Source organism: Sorex fumeus, unplaced genomic scaffold (assembly GCF_029834395.1).
Source record: "Sorex fumeus unplaced genomic scaffold, SorFum_2.1 ptg000063l, whole genome shotgun sequence".
NCBI classification, from domain to species: Eukaryota; Metazoa; Chordata; class Mammalia; order Eulipotyphla; family Soricidae; genus Sorex; species Sorex fumeus.
Window position 1 is genome coordinate 23,254,771 of NW_026606120.1, and position 22,241 is coordinate 23,277,011.

At 38.0% G+C, this 22,241-nt stretch overlaps 1 pseudogene; it reads left to right on the top strand.

Moving 5' to 3' along the window:
* The window catches only part of LOC130034949 (contactin-associated protein-like 3), a 158,780-nt pseudogene that overhangs the window by 18,088 nt on the left and 118,451 nt on the right, over positions 1 to 22,241 (top strand).

Genomic DNA, 22,241 nt, shown 5'->3' on the forward strand with positions numbered 1-22,241 from the left:
TAATAAAATTATGTTTCAGAGCAGCAGTTTTTAAAATATATTTATAAAATTTTATTAATTAGAGAATGTATGATAACAGCAAATTCCCAGGTCCATCATCAGATACATCCAGTCAGAGATTTTGGGATGGTCTCAGCACTTTGCATTAACACACCAGCATATCTAATTCAAAGAAAAGTGACATTATTATTACAAAGATAGAGGAGGCTGGAGAGATAATACAGTCATTAAGGTACTTTACTTGCCTGGAGCCCACCTGGTTTGGTCCTTGGCACTGTGTATGGTCTAAGCACCTCCAGGAGTAATCCCGGAGCATGCTGGATGGTGCCTAATTACCTCCCCAAATAATCAAACAATAAGACCAACAGAAAATCTTATGACAAATATTATCTGATCAAAATTATTCTGGGCTGTTTTCCACAATGGGATCAAAAGCATGAAGCAATTGCCAGAGTACAGCTCCACTTTAAGGACAGTGCTACCCGATCTCACCCAACTCTGCAGGCTGACCAAGACCTGCCAGCCAGGGTTAGGAAGGCACAGCTACAGTGGAGAAAGTGTGAGTGTGAAAGCATGGAGCACCCTGCAACCTCTTCCTACAAGTGGACTGAGCAAATTCACTCCCCCTCTCCCCATTACACTGACCAGCAGAACAAAATGTGCAAGTTTTAGATGGATTTAGACTGAATCCTGAATTCACTCACCCAAGTCTCATTGTCCCCCAGGATAGAACTGTTGTCTGTTGTCAAGAGAGCATACAGCTCTGGTTTGCTCCCCTTCCAACACACCCACATCTCATGTTGCTGTAAAGGTGCTGAGGGATTTTGTGGTGGCAGATACTTCTGGCAGAGAAATCAGTGGCGTGGGTGTGTGGTCTTTGGCATATGTGAGGACTTCTCCAGAAACGCTCCCATAACACCATCCCTAAAGAGTGGCTTCTGGGGACTAATTCTAATGAGTAGTCATAGTCTTAACCCACTTATACAGATTTTCCTTGACATTATCCTGAAGTTGGGAGAAGTTTCTTTTACCATAGAAGTAACTGATCCCACTTTTGAATAATCGCAGACATGTTTACTAGTAGTGCCTGTCCTACTTCAACATTGGATTCTCTTTTAGGACATTTTCCCTGAGTGTTATGAGAGATGTATGCCAAATGCCCTTTTAACATTCTGATTTCCTGTGTAACTAAGAGCTGACAATAAAGTAGGAGGACTCTAAAATAATTATTTATAAAACTAAAATTCCTTATTCACTAAAATGTTTAATTGTTACTTTTGCCTTTCAGCAATGTACATGGAGAAAAACGATATTGTTTAAATGTGATAGTTTTAAATTTATTCTGGCTTCATCAATTTTTTGTCTTCAAACTTCTCAATTTTAATGGGTAGCTACATGAAATGGTTGATTCATTTGATCTACTATTATTGTTATTATTATTATTATTATTATTATTTGATTTGAGGATAACAACTAGCTATGATCAAGGCTTACTCCTAACTATGGACTCAGTGATCACTGCAGTCAATGCTCTAGGGACCATATGCAGTGCCAAGGGTTGAATCTGGGATGTCTGCTTTCAATGTAAGCTCTCCATCTGCTGTACTGTCTCTTTAATATACACTTGAGTTTTAAACATAAAGGGATTACTTTAAATTGTTTAATTAAACTTAATGAGATGCATATCAAGTATATACTAGCCACACTTTATTTGGGGGGGGGTTGGGGAATTGCGTCTCACGGCAGTGCTCAAGGCTTACTCCTGGCTCAGTGCTTAGGCTTACTCCTGGATTGATGCTCAGGGATCATGCCTAGTAGATCTCATAGAATCATATGGGGTACTAGGGATTGACCTGGGTCAGACACATGTAAGATTAATGCCCTGCCCCCTGGATTGTCTTTCTGTTTTTAAACTACACATTTTTATTAAAGTTAGATTGAAAGATATCAGTTTCATCTTTTCTTATACTTTCATTTATTACACAAGTGTATTTTTATGTCTTTTTAGTTGTGAAATATGAGAGTGGGGATATTAATTCTTATATATATATTGCTATGTATTAAAACTAGTTTAATACTAGTTTGACTGAGGTTGTTTTTATAGTAGTGATCACAGTCACAGGTCACAGTCCTCCCGTTGTTCATCGATTTGCTCGAGCGGGCCCAGTAACGTCTCCATCATGAGACTTGTTGTTACTGTGTTTGGCATATCGAATACGTCACGGGTAGCTTGCCAGGCTCTGCCGTGGGGGCGAAATACTCTCAGTAGCTTGCCGGGCTCTCCGAGAGGGGCAGAGGAATCGAACTCAGGTCGGCCATGTTCGCCGCTTGTAAGGCAAACGCCCTACCGCTGTGCTATCGCTCCTTTTAAATATAAATTGAATGCAAGCGACCCTGTCAGAAAGATAAGACACTGTCAGAAAGTAGAGAGGAAATTGTCACATCACAGTAAAAAGGCACCTAGTAGAATGGCTTTCATGTTTTCTCGAAGTACCATGCAGAATAGATATGCTTTCTAGATGACTGAGGATCCTTTACTAAGAGCTCAGAGGAGTTTTGTAAATCTAATGTAAATTCCTATGACACTTATTCTTAGCAGAAGTATATGGGAGTGTTTGCTCTATAGGAATTAAAATCAAAACTACTGATTTAAAATTGAACTCATTTACATTGAATTTTAGTAATATCTTATCTTTTGTCAGTATGTAAAATGTATAGCATTTCAGTGAAACAATATTCACTGACCATAAAATATAAGAAAAGACTTTCCTTGTGAGAGATTGTCTTCAACGTCTTTCTATAATCACTGTGTTCACAGAATGAAAATAGACCAATACAAACATATGGACTTTCTGAGAAGATGCATTTTCGGAGAAATGTCAGAAGAGGCAAAGAATTGAGTCCAAGTATTGTTCTTTTTAGTGCACAGAGAAAATTGACAGTGTAGTTTTTCACTGTGTTAAACAGACCAGAGATATTCTATTTGTGTGTTGACTTACACATTTCAACTAATTGATAAAAATATATTATACTTCAGTAACATGTTAATGTTTTCTGTTGTAGGATCCAAGATGGTTAACTTTGATGGGAGAAGTTACTTATTGTATACATTTAAGCAGAAATACATGAGCTCAACAAAAGATGTGATTTCTTTGAAATTTAAGACCAGGCAAAATGATGGGACTCTGTTGTACAGAGAAGGACAAAATGGTGAATATATCACAGTCGAGTTAGTTAAAGGAAAACTTGTCTTATTTCTTAATTCAGGTAAATCTATGGGAAATACGTTGGGGAATTTAAATTAGTTAGATAAAATTTTATGTCTAATTTTTGACAAGTAAATTATTGATTTATCCTAAAACCAGGATACTATTGAAAGTGGAAGAAATAACCTATAAACTAGTATTATGGTCCAAGGGTATAAGCCAGGACTTTCTAGGTGCATGGATTATCCTATAACTGAGTGTGTATCTTGAAAAGGCAACAACAATGTATCTTGAATATGCTTTTATGAAAAAAGTTTTATAAACTTGATTATTCTATAAAATGATTATTTTGTATGTTCAACATGCTATCTACCATTATTGCAAAGAAAAGAAAAATGATATAAATCATAATTATAAGGACAAATGAAATAGAATTACTCAAAATCTGAAGAAAATTGGCTTCATGACTAGAATAGTTTCACCAGTTCACCAGTCCTTGGGACAGAAGGAAAGTGTAATTGTGAGAATTGTTAAACCTCAATGGTATGAACACTATGGAATTGTTCATTTACCATTTCTCTGTTTTTAGTAGACTCTAACTCACCCTCCTCTGATGTCCAGGAGGTCCTCACTCTGGGCAGCCTGCTAGATGACCAGCACTGGCACTGTGTCCTTATTGAGCTCCTCCACACTCATGTCAACTTCACTGTGGACAGACACACACATCACTTCCAGGCTAAGGGAGAGCCTGACTATTTGGATCTTGATTATGAGGTGTGAAAATCACTTTCTAATATATTGGATGTACTTTTTAAATGTAAATATCAGGATTTATAAGAATATTGATATTTATTCTTTAAACATTCAATCTTATGATACCAGGCTCATCACCACACTTTCCCTTTTTACCTTCTAGAGATGGTGATGGATAGCAAATAGATTTACTGTGATCATCTGATCATTTCTTATCATATGTCATCATTAAATCATGGTGTTAACCTGAGAATAATATAATGTGATATTTCAATTATGCTTTAATAAAATACATAATTACCTGCTAGAGAATGTACCACTGTGTGCAGAAAGTTTTTCTTATTCTATGACTAATATAATAGTTGAGACTAATATAATATGAGATGTTTATTATTCCTTAATAAAATACATTATTACCTATTAGAAAATGTACCACTGTGTACAGAAAAGTTTTTCTTACGAGTTGAGACTTACAGTGAAATATTTCTTGTGGTTGATGATACACAAGAATGTAGGGAATACATTTATATGCTATTGTGATGGATTGTCCCTTACTATTGTTACTCTCACATGGGATTAAGTGGTCATTACATCTAGGGAATAAGTAGATGAAACACTTTCGATATGACATCAACATTTTACAAAGTTTGGAACTTTCTTCTATATTACATCTAGTTTTAGGTTTTGAAGATACTTTGAGTTGTAAGGCAATCTTAAACAGATTAGCAACAGAGATAATTTGGAGAAGTAATTCTTTTGTGCCAAAATTTGATTTCTTTTAAATAATGCACCCATTTAGTTCAAATAACTCTTAGGTTACCCTGTTCCCAGATTATAAAACGGAGAAGGTTACGGAAGTAAATAAAGCAAGGTACAGAAATAAGAAGAGGTGGACAGAAGGAAATAGGAGTTGGGGACTCCTTGGACATAGTGGTGGTGTGGAACTCTGTTTTATCTATATATCTGAACCACAGAGTCAACAAGAACCAGTGAAAGTATGAGGTACAAACTGCAACAACCAATTTTGCCTGTCAAAGTTGCAGGCTGAGTGTTGAAAAGGAAACTGGGGAGAAATTAACATTTGTGAAGTGATTGGTGTTGGAACACAGTATGTCTGAAACTCAACTATGTGTAACTTTGTAATTTATTGTGACTTAATTTTAAAAAATATTATCTCATGTAATTTTTAAAGACCTAATGCAAATTTCAGTGCATTGCCAAATCCACTCTTAAAATCAGCAATTCCACAATGCAGCTAACAATCTAGAACATTTCAAAAGTTATTTGGTATTAATGATTTCAGCATAATCATTAAATGTATATTATTCTAACTTAAATATTGGCAAAATCCAGTATTCTCAAATATGTCACTTGAAAGATTAATAAAGTAGGATGTAACTATGGTAGGTCACTTATTAGACTAATCCAGACTTATATGGAAATAAAGATAAATTATTATCCATCAATGAAAATTATAGTGCCATAGGAGAAGATAATTGTAAGAGTATTAAACATATTATTTAAATATGACAAATGGAGATATGTAAATCTGAATCATCTATAAATCTGATCATATACTTAACGTGATCATTAATGCCAGATAAATTAGATGATTTTCCTGTTCCTCAGAAATATTTTAGGCAGATAAGAAACTCATTAAATAGTGTTATTTATGTCATTTTTCTTCTTTCTAAGATTAGCTTTGGAGGGATCCCCGAGCATAGAAAATCAATGGTGTTACCACGTAAAAACTTTAATGGCTGTCTTGAAAATCTCCATTATAATGAAGTAGATGTCATTGAATTATCCAAGAGAAAAAGCCCACAAATCCTCATCATGGTAAGAAAAATCTATATATGAGTTCAAGAGAAAAGGAAACACAATTTTTTTTATTGATTTGCTTTTTAAAATATACTTCTTCTAGAAGCTGGGAAGGTACAAGTTATAAATAAATTTTTTGTTAATGTTTGGTTTCTGTTATGTATATAAAGACAAATTCATAATTTCATAACATTGTTAAATTATCATCATTGAAAGACGATAATGTAGTGTCTATTTTCTTTTTTTTTAGGTGAAGCACTTTTTGCTGTTTTATTTTACTTTTTTAAAAATTGAATCACTGTGAGATACAGTTACAAAGTTTTCATATTTGAGTTTCAGTCATAAAATGATTGAACACCCATCCCTCCACTAGTGCACATTTTCGACCAGCAATGTCCTCAGTATCCCAAGCACACACATCCCAGACCTTCCCCTGCCTCTATGGCAGACAGTTTTCCCCATAATCTCTCTCTACTTTGGGGCATTATGGTTTTCAATATAGCTAATGAGAGGCTATCATGTTTGGTCCTTTATCCACTTTCAGTACACATCTCCCATCGCATTCGATCTCTCCAACCACCATAGAATTAGTGATCCCTTCTCTATTCCTGCTACATTCTCCCCCATTGAATGAGGCAGGCTTCCAACTATGGAGCAATATTCATGACCCTAGTGTCCACTGTCCTTGGATATCAGATTCATATTCTGTTATTTTGTATTCCACAAATTAGTGCAGTCATTCTAAGCCTGTCTCTCTCTTTCTGACTCATTTCATTTAACATGATACTATCCATGATCATCCACATATAAGCACATTTCATGACTTCATTTCTCTTAACAGCTGCATAGTATTCCATTGTGTAGATGTACCAAGTTTCTTTAACCTGTCATCTGTTCTCCTGCACTCAGGTTGTTTCCAGATCTGGCTATTATGAACATTGCTGCAATGAATATACATGTGCAGATGTCATTTCTACTGTGCTTTTTTGCACCCTCGAGATATATTCCCAGAAAGATGTTGAGGGGTCATATGGAAGCTCAATTTCTACTTTTTGAAGGAATACCCATATTGTTCTCCAAAAAGGTTGACCAGCCAACCTTCCCGCCAACAATGAAAGAGAGTTCTTTTCTCGCACATCCGCGCCAGCACTGGTTGTTCTTGGTTCTTATTGTTGTAATCCAGTCTTTGTGGTGTGAGATGATATCTATAGTTGTTTTGATTTGCATCTCCCTGATGATTAGTGATGTAGAGTATTTTTCATATGTCTTTTGGCCATTTGTACTTGTCTTGAGGGAGCTTCTGTTAATTTCTTCTCCCCATTTTTTGATGGAGTTGGAAGAGTTTTTCTTCTACAATTCAACTAGTGACTTGTATATCGTGGGTATTAACAACCTATTCGATGGGTATTGGGTAAATATTCTCTCTCATTCCTTGGGTTCTTTCTGTATTTTGGTCACTGTTTATTTTGAGGTGCAGAAACTTCTTAGTATAATGAAATTCCATTTGTTTATGTTTGTTTCCATCTGCTTGTTCAGTGGTGTTTTATCCTTAAAGAAGCTTTTAGCTTCATTGTTATGGACAGATCTGCCTACATTTTCCTCCAGGTACCTTATGGATTTGAGTCTGATATTGAAGTCTTTAATCCTCTTTGATATGACTTTTGTGCCTGGTGTTAGACAGAGGTCAGAGTTCCTTTTTTTTTGCAGATAGATATTCAGTTTTCCCAGCTCCACTTGTTGAAGAGGCTTTCCTTGTTCCACTTCATATTTCTTGCTCCTTTATTAAAGATTATGTGATCGTATATTTGAGAGTCTGTAACAGAATATTCAGCTCTGTTCCATAGGTCTGAAGGTCTGTTTCTTGTTCAACACCATACTGTTTTAATTACTACTGCTTTCCACTCGGCCATCCTGACATTCATCTTTCAAACAACAAATGTTTTTAGATAATATTTCAGTTGTGCAGATAGAAAAAGAAATTGATGTTATTCCCAAGATACTAATTAACCTGTGTAAGGTTGCACAGAAAATGTGGAATTTCAAATCGAGGCTTTCTGACTGAATTGTGTGCTCTTCTAACTAACTGTATTACATTGCTTGCTAAATCATTTTAGGCTTTGGAAGTTTAAAATAAAATAAATCCCAGTTATCTTTTGTTAGAAAACAGTATCCGAATTGCCTGGGAAAATGATAATTTTTATAATGTTTTTAAATTTTCTTAATGCTATGTTATAAACGAACACGTCATTTTATCATTGTGACAAAATTAGCTAACCTATTTTTCTCATTCAATGTGGGGGACAAGGGTGAAGATTTTGGGGGATTAAATATCTCAATTTGCCATTCAGTTTCCAGTTGGATGTGTATTCCAAAGCTACTTCCTGTGGTTTATGCTAGATTTTGTGTTGTTTGTAGTGCTGTTTCAAAATTTGTCTTGTACATACCCTGGGGTGAAAGACAAATTATAGTTTGTTTTTATAATTACTGAAACAAAAACAGATTATAACTGTAGCTTTTGCCAGGATTTTCAGCCCCTGTTATTAGAATTTAGAAGATTTCTTTTTATCATTTCGTTTCTAAGAGAATTGCCCAGTCATTTAATAAGTCACATTAGCAAATTCTGAATGAATTAGATATCTGCTTTTGGTGTTGATGGTAAATTTTTAAAAGGGGTAAGTTTTGCTTTCCAGTTTTAAATAACAGGATACAATTCACGATGGTCTAGATCATTTAAAGGGCCTCTGTAGCCCTTTAAATATTCAAACTAGTACAGTCTGGTTCTTTAATTTGATTTGCATTAATTGCCCTTTATCACGTACTTGATTCTAAACAAACACAAAATTTTCTTATTTGGATTTCAGGAATTGGTTTGGACCACACCTAGCTGTATTCAGGGCTTCCTCCTGGTGGTGCTCAGGAGACTATAGGTGTTAGCTACAGATGGAACCTCGTTGGCTGCTTGCAAGGCAAGTGCCCTATCTACTGTATTTTCTCTGGCCCTAAAGACAAAATACTTTTTATCTAAAAAAAATTTTAACACTGAGCCCAGCAAGCTACTGAGAGTATCCTGCCCACACGACAAATCCTGGCAAGCTCCCCGTGGCATATTTGATATGCCAAAAACAGTACCAACAAGTCTCACAAGTTGTTGTGAGATGTTACTGTTGCCCGCTGGAGCAAATCAATGAACAACGAGAGGACAGTGCCACAGTGCTACAGTGTAGTGATAGCTTGACCTCTTCCTTTGCTATCTGTATGAGCTTGATATCTTTTTTTTTTTGGTTATCTGCTATGGCCAGGACTTCCAGTACTATATTGAATAGGAATTGTGAGAGTGGGCAACCTTGCCTCGTGCTCGATCTTTGAGGGAAGGCTTTTAGTTTCTCCCCATCGAAAATGATGCTTGCTGTGGGTTTGTGGTATATGGTTTTGACGATATTGAGGAAATTTCCTTCAATGCCCATTTTACTGGGAGATTTTATCCCAAATGAGAGCTCTATCTTGCCAAATGCTTTCTTTGCAGCTATTGATATGGTCACATGGTTTTTACCCTTTATTTTATTGATATGATGGATTACATTGATTCACTTGTGAATATTAAACCATCATTACATCCCTGGGATGAATCCTGCTTGGTCATAGTGTATGAATTTTTTTGGTGAATTGTTGGATTTTGTTTGTTGAGGATCTTTGAGTCTATGTTTATTAGGGATATTGGCCTGTGGTTCTCTTTCTTTGTGGTATCTCTGTCTGCTTTTGGTATCAGGGTGATGTTTGCTTCATAGAAACTGTATGGAAGTGTTTATAATTGTACAATTTCCTTAAAAAGCTTTAAAATGATTGGGATTATGTCCTCTTTAAAGATTTGGAAAAATTAACCAGTGAATCTACCTGGGCCAGGACTTCTGTTTTTGGGGAGAAATTTTTTATTACCGTTTCAATTTCCTAGATGGTGATAGGTCCGTTTAGATAGTCCAGGTATTATTGGTTCAGTCTCAGAAGGCTATAGGAATCCAGGAGTTTATCCATTTCCTCAAGGATTTCTTATTTCATGGTATGAAGATTCTCAACGTAATCTCTGATGATCCTTTGAATTTCTGTAGTTTCTGTTGTGATATACCCTTTTCATTTCCGGTTCTATTTATTCGGTTTTTCTCTCTTCCTTTTTTGTGAGTCTTGCTACAGATTTATAGATCTTATTTATTTTCTCAGAGAACCAGCTCTTATTTTCATTGATCTTTTGGATTGTTTTTTGGACATCCAACTCACTAATTTCTGCTCTAAGTTTTATTATTTCCTTACTCCTGCTTTGGGCTCTTTTTGTTGGTCATTCTCCAAGCTCTTAAGCTGTGAGGTTAGGTTACTTAGGTGGGTTCTCTCTTCCTTCCTGAGGAATCCTTGTAGAGCTATAAAATGTCCTCTTTATACACCTTTTTCTGTATCCTATAAGTTCTGGTAACTCGTGTCTTCATTTTCCTTCATTTCCAGGAATCTTTTGATTTTCTCTTTGATTTTCTTTCTAAGCAACTCATTCTTCAGCAGTGAGCAGCTTAATTTCCAGGTGTTTGATTTTATTTTCTGTTTATGTGTCTTATTCCCTTATATTTTCAGTGCATCATGGTCTTCGAAGATCACTGATTCAAGCTCTATCTTCTTAGTTTTATGGAGGTATGTTTTTTGGCCCAGCTTGTGGTCAGTCTTAGTCCTATGCACAATTGAAATGAATGTGTATTCAGCTTTTTGAGGATGAAGTGTCTTGTATATATCTACTAAGTGAGCTCCTTTCTTTTATTTATTCATCAAATAAAGCATGTCCTTGTTAAGATTGAGTCTAGCTGACTATCAAGAGGTGACAAATCAGTGTTGAAATCGCCACTAGTATTGTGTTGCAATCTGTTTCTTCCTTCAAGTCTGTGAGTAGTTCTTTTAAGTATTTCACTGGTCCCTCATTAGGAGCATATACATTCAGGAGTGTAAGTTGTTCCTGACGTGCAGATCTCTTGATCAATATGAAATGAACTTCTCTTTCTCTTGTGAACTTTCTTCAATCTGAAATCAATATGGTCTGATACCAAAATGGCCAGCCCAGCTTTTATGAGAGAGGTGTTTGCCTGAAGAATTGTTTCCAGCCATTGACTTTGAATCTGTGTTTGCTCTGACTGTTCAAATGTGTTTCTTGCAGACAGCAGAATATTGAGTTCAATTTTTGATCCATCCCTTGCCACTCTGTGTCTTTTAATTGGTGCATTTAGCCCATTGATGTTAAGAGAGATTATTATTATCATGGGGTATTGTATCATCATTCTGCTGAATTTTGGTTTATTTGAGGGGTTTATCTTGTACTGTTCGTGCAACCATGGTTTAGAGTTTATGAAGTTCCTGAGTTGTGGTTTGTCTGTGAAACTGTGTGTTGTTCCTTCCACTATGAATGAGTCTAGCTGGGTAAAGTATTTTTGGTGAGGAATTTATTTAATTGAGTTTTTTCACTATATCCCATCAGTGTCTTAAGTCAGCTGTACATCTTAAGGATGCACTTTTATAAGCAATTTCTTGCTTTGATCTTGCTGCATTCAGAATTTTATGTCTGTTTAAGGTGTTTGTCATTCTGATCAGGATGTGTCTTGGAATATTTTTATTTGGATTTCACCTAGCTGGTACCCTTTGGGACTCCTGAATCTGGTTGCATGTGCTCTTCAGCTCTGGGAACATATTAGCAATGATGTCTTTGACAGTTTCTTTTTCATCAGGGTTTTCTTCCTGTCCCTGGGACTCTAATGATTCGTATGTTATTCCTCTTGGCTTCATTCCGATTTTCTCTTCACAGTTATTGGTTCATTATGAGACTCTTTTCCATTTTCTGCTGTTGTCTGGAGATTCTCTGCATCACCCTGAAGCTCACTGATTCTGTTCCTTAGAACCTGTTACTCTGCTGTTGAGGCCTTCCAATGAGTTTTTCAATTCACATACCAGGTTTTTCAGATCTGTCATTTCTGTTTGTAATTTTGTTTGTATTTTCCACATTTCTGCTCTCAGATGCTCTTGTATTGTTTTGGCGGTGTGTTTAATTTAGCTCCCTAATCATCTTCAGTAGCTCCCTTCTAAGTTCCTCATCAGAGAGGTTGTCTAGTGCATTATTACTGATTTGATTTTCTGGACTAGTCTCTTCACTAACTAAGCTTGGTGGGCTTCTGCGTTGCTTTACCATTGTGACCTGTGCAGTTTAGACTTTCAAGCTTACTGTTACTGTTGTGTTTTTGGTGTAATATTAATTGAGATGGAACTAATAAATTATTGGCCTAATGTGTTTTTGGTGTTTGGGCTGCCCTAGTGAAAGTTTAACATAAGAGGGTAATTTATGGTTCATATGTGATGTGGAGGGGAGAATATCTTGAGGTTGGATGTCATTCCCACCAAGCCTGTACCTGGGTTGGGGGAGATGAGCGAGTCCTTGAAAGTTGGCTGCTATTGCTATTTTTTTGTTGGTTTACTTTTACTTCTGATTTTTCTACCCACAAGTTTTGCTTTTCAACCAAGCCACATTGATACTAATCAAGTATTTGTCTTTCCATATATATAAAAATAGAATTTTATGTAAATCACTAGACTGATAATCACACATATTAATGCATACACATGCCTCCACATTTTATACTGTTAGCAAGAATGAAATTGTTAAAGCTTATTTTTCATTTTGATTTTCTGACAGCAACATCTCACTTCAGTGATTTAATTCTATGTCAGAGTAGCTTTAAAACTTTCCATTATGAAAGTATAGTATTATGTATTTGGTCATTTCCTAGTGAGGGCATTTGCTTTATTCTTGCTTTTTGATTACTAAAAGCAGACATTTGTGGGGCCAGAGTGCTAGTACAGCAGGTAGGGCATTTGTCTTGCAGATGACTGACCCTGATTTGATCCTCAACACTGCATATGGTCCCCCCAAGCCCTGCCATGAGCACTGCTGGGTGTGATTGCAACTCCCACTTGCCAAATAAAAGAGAAGCATTTGCACAGGTACATATATTTTTGCTTAGAATTTTCACTGATATAATTCCTGAATATAACATTTTAGTCAAATGTTTTATATAGTTTCAGAAATTATTAAACGGTTTTGGTGCTTTCCCAAAATCATAACATGATACTTTCACTAAAATATGAGAGATACCTCTCTTCTCCTATAAGCTAACTCTTTTTTTATTTTCCATCTCTTAGTTCCTTGCCAGCTAAGTCAACTTAACTAATTTCTTACTGTTATTTCCTGCTTATGTGACTACAGGTAAATTAAAAAAACTCCAAATATTTGTTTTTTTATTTCAATTTTTAATTTTTTTTATTTGAAGAACAGTTAGTTACAAAGTTGTTCCTCATTGGGTTTCAGTCATACTATGTGTCAACACCCATCTTTCTGTCCTCCACAAGTGTACATTTCCCACCACCAATGTCCCCAGGTTCCCTCCTATCTCTTAACCTCCCCTGCTCAACCAGCCTGCCTCTATGGCAGGAACTTTGTTCCTGTCTCTGTGTCTTTGGTCTATCTGTCTCTGTCTTTCTGTCTCTGCCAGTCTCTGTCTCTCTCTCTCTATGTTTTTCTGTCTGTTTCTCTTTCTCTCTTTCTCTTTCTCTCTCTCTCTCTCTCTTTTGCTCTCTCTCTCCTTTTGGGCATTGGTTTGCTATACAGGAACTGAGAGGTTATCATGTTTGTTCCTTTTCCCATTTTCAGCCAGCAGTCCTCATCCAGAGTGATCATTGTCATGGTGATCCCTTTATCCCATATGCCTTCTCTCCCAGCAATTGAGGCAGGCTTGCAACTATGGTCCAGTCTTCCTGGCCCTTGTTTCTACTCTCCTTGGGTATTAGTCTTTCACTATATTTTTTAATATTCCAAACATGAGTGCAATCATTTACTTTTCTTAAGTTTTTAAATTTTATATTCATCAGGTTGTTCACATTAATTGATTACATTCAATATTTCAACACCAATCCCACCACCATTACACCTTCCCACCATCATTATTTCAAATTTTCCCACCACTACTCAAGCCTGCCTGCCACAGGAAGATGCTAGGTAATTTATTTTCTATTGCTCATTGTGAATATAATGAGAGGTCACACAGCTGCTTTTGCAGATGCATTCTCCTGGAATTCTAAAACTGTAAATAATTGGGATCTGGAGACATCTATATAGGGACTAAATCCATTCTGAGATTCATTTGTGAGTCTCTGGGTGAAGGCAGTTGGTATACTTAACTGGGTCCTGGAGACAGTTTATAGGCATGACAGCCAAGGAATACAGGAGGAGAGACGAGGAGGGACTGACCGTCCCTTGTCACCATGTGGCCTGGAGTTTTCAGTCCCTGGTCCCATATATGGGGGTTTTTATTTAAGAATTTTGTGCCCACCAGGGTTTCATTTGGAGTAAGCAGAGAGAAGGCACCTTCTCCGTCTGAGATGCCTGAGTCAAATCTGCTCGGTATGGGGTCCTGAGAAATCTTGGGCGAGCTACTGTCTTCTAATTGCTGAGTCTGAGTGCAATAATTTGATGTCTGTCTCTCTCCTTCTGACTCACTTCACTCAGCATGATACTGTTCATGTTCATCTATAGATAAGCGAAGTTTATGACTTTGTTTTCCCTTATAGCTGCATAGTATTTCATTGTGTAGGTGTGCCATTGTTTCTTTATCCTGTCGTCTCTTCTTGGGCACTTGGGTTGTTTCCAGTTTCTTGCTATTCTGAGTAGAGCTGTGAACATAGAAGTGCAGTTGGCATTTCTACTGTGTACTTTTGGGCCCTTGGGATATATTCCCAGAAGTGGTATTGCTGGCATCATATGGAAGCTCTATTCTAGTTTTTTGAGGAATACCCATATTGTTTTCCATAAAGGTTCGGACAGTTGGCATTCCCACCAACAGTGAATGAGAGTCCCTTTCTCCCTGCATCCACTTTGGCATTGGTCTTGTTCTTTTTAATGTGTGCCAGTCTCTGGCTTTCCATAGATTTGTATTTTATTTTCTTATCAATGTGAACATTGATTATTATGTCTTATTATTTTGAATACCTTTCTGTTTACTTTTATAAGAACTTTCATATTAATTTATAGTTTTATGTTAGTAAACAACATTTTATCATTTTTAGTTAAAACATTTTTTGTATTAATTTTGTTTTAAAGATTTTATGGTATGTTGGGTGCATAGATATTTTTGTTAGTCATCAGTTTATCTATGTGCTTTCTTGTAGCTTATTTCAGAATGTGACTAAAACTTTAGACAATGTATTTGGCCTCATGAATATTCTTGTAACATCTTCTAATGGTTTTATTGTTTTAAAAATCTAAATCTGTATCATTTTATGTGATGTAAGCATTGATTTTAATTTTTATCTGATAAATTTCCATTTATTTATTTGCTAGAGCAGTGAACCAAATCTTTTCCTCCACATAGTTGAATCATCATAACTTTCACTCCATCCTGAGCATATGTGAACATCTCCGATGCTTTTGTTGACTATTTTTGTTCCATTGAAATATCTATGTCAATACCAATACTACATTGACCTGATTATAGTGATTTCAAAATATGCTCTGGTGTCTAGAGTCTTGTTTTTCTTAACATAATATTTGTTGAGGATGAGGGGAAATTTGGGGACATATATGCTTCCCTGTGAAATTTATGAAAACATATCCAATAGCAGGTAAAAGTTCTTATAGCAAACTTAATTGGAATTGCATTCAGATTTTTCTCTTCAGACATTATGATTAATGAGATTTGTTCGTCGAATAATGAAAATAATCTAGACTATAAAGTGTTGTTTTTTAAATAGAATTGTGAAAAATTAAGAGCATTCCCAACTGATGGGTTAAACTTTTGGCCAGCAGCACCTCTGGGTGAAAGCCTGTGAGAACTTTTGAAGAGGTAAGTCTGCTTCTGGTTCATCTTGGCTGGCTGCACATTTTCCCTCAGATGTGCATAAATATTCCTCCCACTAAGAGTTGCTATCATCTGAGTGACAAGAATAGTTCCTGGATTTCAATTATACAATGATCAAATACCCATCCCTCCACCAGTGCCTGTTTTCCACCACCATGAAATCCAAGCACAAAAATTTGTAAGTCTACAACTGTACCTCATGGTGTTTCACTAATAAAAATTTAAAAAAAAAGAAGGAAAGTGCAGAGTAAAAAAAAAAGAGAATAGAAGAATAATTCCTGGAACTCATGATCCTGTTTCACTGATGAAAACATGTAACATCTCAAGGGAGAAAAGCTCTCCTCTATTGTATCTTTTACTCAGCCCAAAAACTTAGGGAGAAAGTTGCTATTGATCCCTTTGCTAACACTGAGAAATGAAGTTGGAAATTTCCTAAAACGTTGACCAAACTAGGTGCCAGAGGGAAAGTACCACAGACAGGTAAGCTGGTTGCCTTACTGGATAACTGACCAAACCAGGTTCAATCTCCAGCACCTCATGTAGTCCCCCAAACCCCACATGGAGTAATTCCCGGAGCAGAGCCAGGAGTAAGCCCTGAGCATGCTGGGTGTTGCCCTAAAATAACAACAACAAACAAACATTGACCAATCCAGAGTAGAATGGTATGAAGGATTGTGAATGATTCTGTTTGTCTACTTGGAGAGGACTAATATTTAAAATACGTGTTTACTGAGATGTTTGCAAAAAAGATGAATCTTGGAAAACTGCTGCTACTGAAATGAAACTGTCACTCCTGTTCCTAACGGTGTCTTTTACTGTATCCACAGGGAAATGTGACTTTCTCCTGCCTGTGCCCATAACATTTTTGAGCCCCAGGAGTTACTTGGCTGTTCCAGGCACCCCAGGAAAGGATGAAGCATCTCTTGCTTTACAGTTTCGGACATGGAACCGAGCAGGACATGTATTTACTAGCGGGTTTCATCATGGGTCCGGAGACCTCAGTCTTTCTCTAAATGATGGAAAACTTCAGCTGAGTCTCTTCCATCTTGTACATCCACTGAGGAGTGTCACAGCAGGTAAAAATGTGCTCCCTAATAGGTGTGTGTTCAAAAGTGAGTGTGGGCACTCTCATCACGTACGTTAGGTGGCGATGAGCCACTTCCCCACCCCTACCTCTGAGAGCGGCCAACAAACACATGAAGGAGGGAACGGGGCCGCCAAGCTGGTTGGTGATCAGTTGCCATTTATTTCAATCTCTGTCCCGCCATTTATTCCGTTCTCCCCATGCACCTATTCCAATCTAACTGAGTGCTCCATTCCAGTCTCAAGCTGCCCTTCTTTCCTCTCTCCTTCTTTCCCCTGTTAGTCTCCTGGCACTTGGTCTCAGTGCCTTAGTCAAGAGCCCAGCCTCCAAAGGTTGGGGATACCAATCACACCTAGGTGAGATAGCACAATCAACATATGTAAAGCTTTCCTTCTGGAAGCTCTTCTAAAACAAAGATCTCCTCCTGCTAGGAGATCAGCTCAAGGCTGTGTTTCTCCTTTCCTTAGTCCATATACATTTAAACATTTAAACGGTTATCTTAAATTTATGTCTTAACGATATTAGTCATTTTGTATAGACACAGTAAAAAATGTATTAAGCTTAAAAGATGGATCTCCTGGGTACATCTTGCTATAGATCCCAGACTACAGTCTTCAGGCCAGATTAGTCTGTCCTGAGGGTTTTAACTGCAGGGTCCTTGTCCAGTCACTTCTTTTTGGGTCATGACAGAATTCGTTCAGTACCATGCTTTTAAATTATAAGTTTTATGGCACTTATATACCCTGTCCTGTTTTGAAACCAGGGTTGCTTATAGCTTGCCCTGGGTCCATCCAGTTCCTTCATCAGGACCCTGCTTTGGGGTGCTAGGAACGAAAGGCAACCAAGGCTTAAGTTGAGTTAAATATTACAGATGTCTGGGAGTAAATGTTATTTGGACTCAATTATCTTCCAAGTTACAAAAGCACAGAATTAACTGTCTTCCTGTGTCAACACAGAAAGGACATTGCTGTAAAGTAAACTATGCAAAGGACATAAGGGAAAGAGAAAAGCAATATTTCACTTACAAATACAAAATCCAGAGTCCTTAGCAGGATCTGACCTTACAAGTCACAGGGTTTAATTTGGGGATATAGGTGATTAACAGATAGGGAAGCAGAGCACAGAGAAGAAGTTAAAGATTAACATAGAGGAATAGGAGTGCCTCGGGAGCACTGTGATGGTCGTAACTCAAAAAACTTAAACTCCTTGGCCAAGGGAGAAAGGATGAACCAATGTTATCCTACAAATAGGCATTTGATCTCTGACTGAGCCAAGGTTGGCATCTATAAAATAAACAATTGAATCCATTAACATTTATAATCACACCAAAAGAAGCTAAATTTTCTTTACCTGTGGTTTACATAACATTATGATGGAAGCTTAGCACAATTATTTTAAAAGTTCAGAAAATAATTTTATTTATAAGGTGAATGATGGTTGTGATATCTTTAAAATAATGAAATGCATTAGCTTAATCCTTGTTAGTTTTGAGAAGACACATTTTTAGCTGTCTTGTGGAATTATACACACATATATTTTAAACAGTTTCATGTCATAATTTTCCTCTCTCTTGTCATAGCTGGGCTGGAGAGAGTAGGATATTTGCCTTGCACTCAGCCGACCGGGGTTCAATTCCTCCATCCCTCTCAGAGAGTTCGGCAAGCTACTGAGAGTATACCGCCCACACGCCAATGCCTGGAAAGCTACCCATGGCGAATTTGATATGTCAAACACAGTAACAATAAGTCTCACAATGGAGACGTTACTGGTGCCCGCTCGAGCAAATTGATGAACAACCGTAGATAGTGCTTCAGTGCTACAGTGCTTGTCAGAGCTGCTATTTCCCTTTGGGGGGCTGCTGGTTTTGGATGTATTTTTGTAACTATGGGTGGATATTTGACTATTTTCCAAGGAGAATCCATTTGTGTGTAGAATAACTTCTAAAGTTATGACATTATTGAACTTTGGGGATTATCTTGCATTTTAAAGTCCATTAATATGTAAATCTAGGCACACTCATGACATGTTATTTCACAAATATTAAATGTGAAAGTATATATTACGTGACCATAGTCATGGGTTTTATATTTAAATAGGTAAAGGTAAAGGTAAAGGCCTACCCGTTGATCATCGATTTGCTCGAGCGGGCCCAGTAACGTCTCCATTGGAGACTTTTTTGTTACTGTGTCTGGCATATCGAATACTCTCGGTAGCTTGCCGGGCTCTCCAAAATAGAAGAATTTAAATTTTTATTTTTTATATGAAAAAATCTGATAATGTGAAGTTCCTTTTAGACCCTAGGAATGGAATTGAGTTGACTGAGATTCACTAAATTAAGTCTTGGTTTGTGTAAATTCGAAATCCTCATGCAATATGATCTGAATACGATAGATTTTACTGGTTCTCATGGGTACACAACACCTATTCTCTCATTACATATCATGTTAATGGAATTTTCTGAATGCTGAGAGTGGAGCTTTGCAAAAATGTTTTATTGTTCCAATTCTTAAGCATTTACACTTCAACATTTGTTATTTTTTTATGAAAGAACCAAGGACAAATTTTTATTGATACTTGCTGATTACCTTTGCAGTTAAGTACATTTAAAGAAAATTTACAAAAAATAACACCAGCACTTTTTCTTAAACGTCCAGGGTATTTTTTCTCAATCCATATTTTCTCCCAATTCTTACAATCTCTTTTCCTCTGATAACCACAGTTTGTGTCAAAGTGCATCAGTTTGTATATTTTTTAATTTTATGATTTTTACGTTAAAAAACATGATTTACAAAGTTATTGATAGTTGAGTTGCTTGTCCATTCATTTTATTTAATCATTGTATCACTGTATCAGTCATCCAGTTGTTCATTGATTTACTCAAGCGGGCACCAGTAACACCTCCATTCATCCTAGGCCTGAGATTTTAGCAGCCTCTGTTTACTCGTCTTTCCCAACGTACTGGAGGCTCTTTCAGGGTCAGGGGAATGAGACACATTATTGTTACTGTTTTTGGCATATCGAATACTCCATGGCTAGATTGCCAGGCTCTGCTGTGTGGGCGGGATTCTCTCAGTAGTTTGCCGAGCTCGCCGAGAGGCATATATATATATATATATATATATATATATATATATATATATATATATTTCTCTATGATTTGTTACCTACTGTCTGAACCCAATCAAATATAGTGTGGTAATTATGGAAAATGTCTAGGAGTATGTTCACTCGGCTCTGAAGCTCGGCCCAAGCATGTGGAAAATGACCTGGAGCATGGTGGTGGTTGGGTCGTGGAGGTCGACTGCCGGGGCTGAGTCCCTTATTTCTTTTATAAGTTTTATTATTCTGTTTGCCTTTCTTCTGATGTACTCCCATCTTCAGTGGTGACTTTCACTGTCTTTAATTTTTTGATTGTTTTTTTTGGGTCACAAACTGTGACAGGGATCAAACCCAGGTCAGCTACATGCAAGATAAACACCTTTCCTTTTGTACTATTACTCCAGGCCACTTTAATGGATGTAGTTAGATGTAGTTATTATGCTGCAGATATGCTTTACCACCTTTAAGAAAGATAGCTGAATTGTCAGACTGGAAGAAGCATTTAGGGATTTTTTTTGTTCTCTGAGTTATAGAGGACTTTATTTTAGGATCAATTTCTTCATGTTTTAATTAGATTTTTTCGTTGCCTTTCATGATAATAAATTTTGAGTCTGAGAACATTTCTGTTTTCACAAATATGAAACAAAACCTACTGATAATAGAAGAGTTCACTTGATCACTTGATATCCCGTTACTCATTGATCTGCTCGAGTGAGCACCAGCAATGTCTCCATTCATCCCTGTCATGTGCTAAGTAGCCCAACGGTATCTGCTAATTCTAGGAACATGAAGAGCCTCAAACTGATCATTCACGATCTTGATGAAGAAGTCTGACCATCTCAGAGGTGGGTGGCCACACGATCTTTTGACGTCCCTTGGAATCAAGTCGGTAATGGCTCTAGTTCAGTGGTTGCCTCCAAATCTCATTACGTGTCCAGCCCATTTTCGATGCCTTGGCAAACGAGACAGCATCCCTGATTCTTGACTGTCCACGAAGGTCAGAACTCCAATTCTATCTCTCATTTGAGTGAAGCATGATACTGCAAGCATAACTCTTTAAATTCCTCTTTGAGAGACCCAAATAGAGTTCTCATCCTGCTTTTGTAGGGCCCAGGTCTCTGAGGCGTATGTTAATGCAGGAAGAACAGTGGAATCGAAGAGATGTGCCTGGAGCTGGAGGTTCTTTGTCCATTTAGCTATTTCTTCGACATTCTTGAAGGCGTTCCAAGCCACTCTCTTCCTCCTGCACAACTCAGGTGCCAGGTTGTTCGACATGTTGACTTCTCGACTTAGGTACACATAACTGTTGCATTTGGAGATGTTCGTCCGGAATTTGGTATGTGGGCAGGTAGACATTGAGAGTGAATGGAACGTCAGGAAGGAGACCATTTCTCATAAACATTGTCTTCATTAGATTCAGCTATAGTCCGACCTTTCCACACTCACGGTTGAAGTTGGCCAGCATTTGTGCCATTTGGCTGATGTCTGGTGTTATAAGAATGATGTCAGATTCATGCCTGAAGCCCAGTGGGGAAAGCGCCCGTCCATCTCCGAGGGACCGACCACCAGTCCCTCGGCTCCTCCCCTCCAGGTGGGCCGGGGGCGTCCAGCCAGGAAGTGCTCCTGCCCCCCCAGCCGCGCCTCAGATTCCCGCCTGAAGCCCAGTGGGGAAAGCGCCCGTCCATCTCCGAGGGACCAACCACCAGTCCCTCGGCTCCTCCCCTCCAGGTGGGTCGGGGGCGTCCAGCCAGGAAGTGCTCCTGCCCCCCCAGCTGCGCCTCAGATTCCCGCCTGAAGCCCAGTGGGGAAAGCGCCCGTCCATCTCTGAGGGACCGACCACCAGTCCCTCGGCTCCTCCCCTCCAGGTGGGTCGGGGGCGTCCAGCCGGGAAGTGCTCCTGTCCCCCCATCCGCGCCTCAGATTCCCGCCTGAAACCCAGTGGGGAAAGCGCCCATCCATCTCCGAGGGACCGACCACCAGTCCCTCGGCTCCTCCCCTCAAGTTTCACTCAATGTCTGTTATAAAACAAAAAATAACGCCTGACTGAGAAGAACGTCAAACTCAGAAACGTAGAAGGGTGCCTACCATGGACAAAATCTTATCCATAATCCCTTTCCACTATAAGAGAGAATAGTATAATCTGTGCTGGACGGAACCGAGGCCCATTGTTTGGCAACAAAACTGAACGGCTCCTGGCAGTCTCTCCTCATTCAACCAGGTACAGCCTGCCCCACGGCTTGAGACTCCCCCAGGGAATGCGCAGCTAGCTTGATCCCCTAGAATTGCCGGTTTTCTCCCTTTACCTGCACAGGAAGGGAACTGAGGCAACATCAGATCCTGCAGCAACAAAGCTGA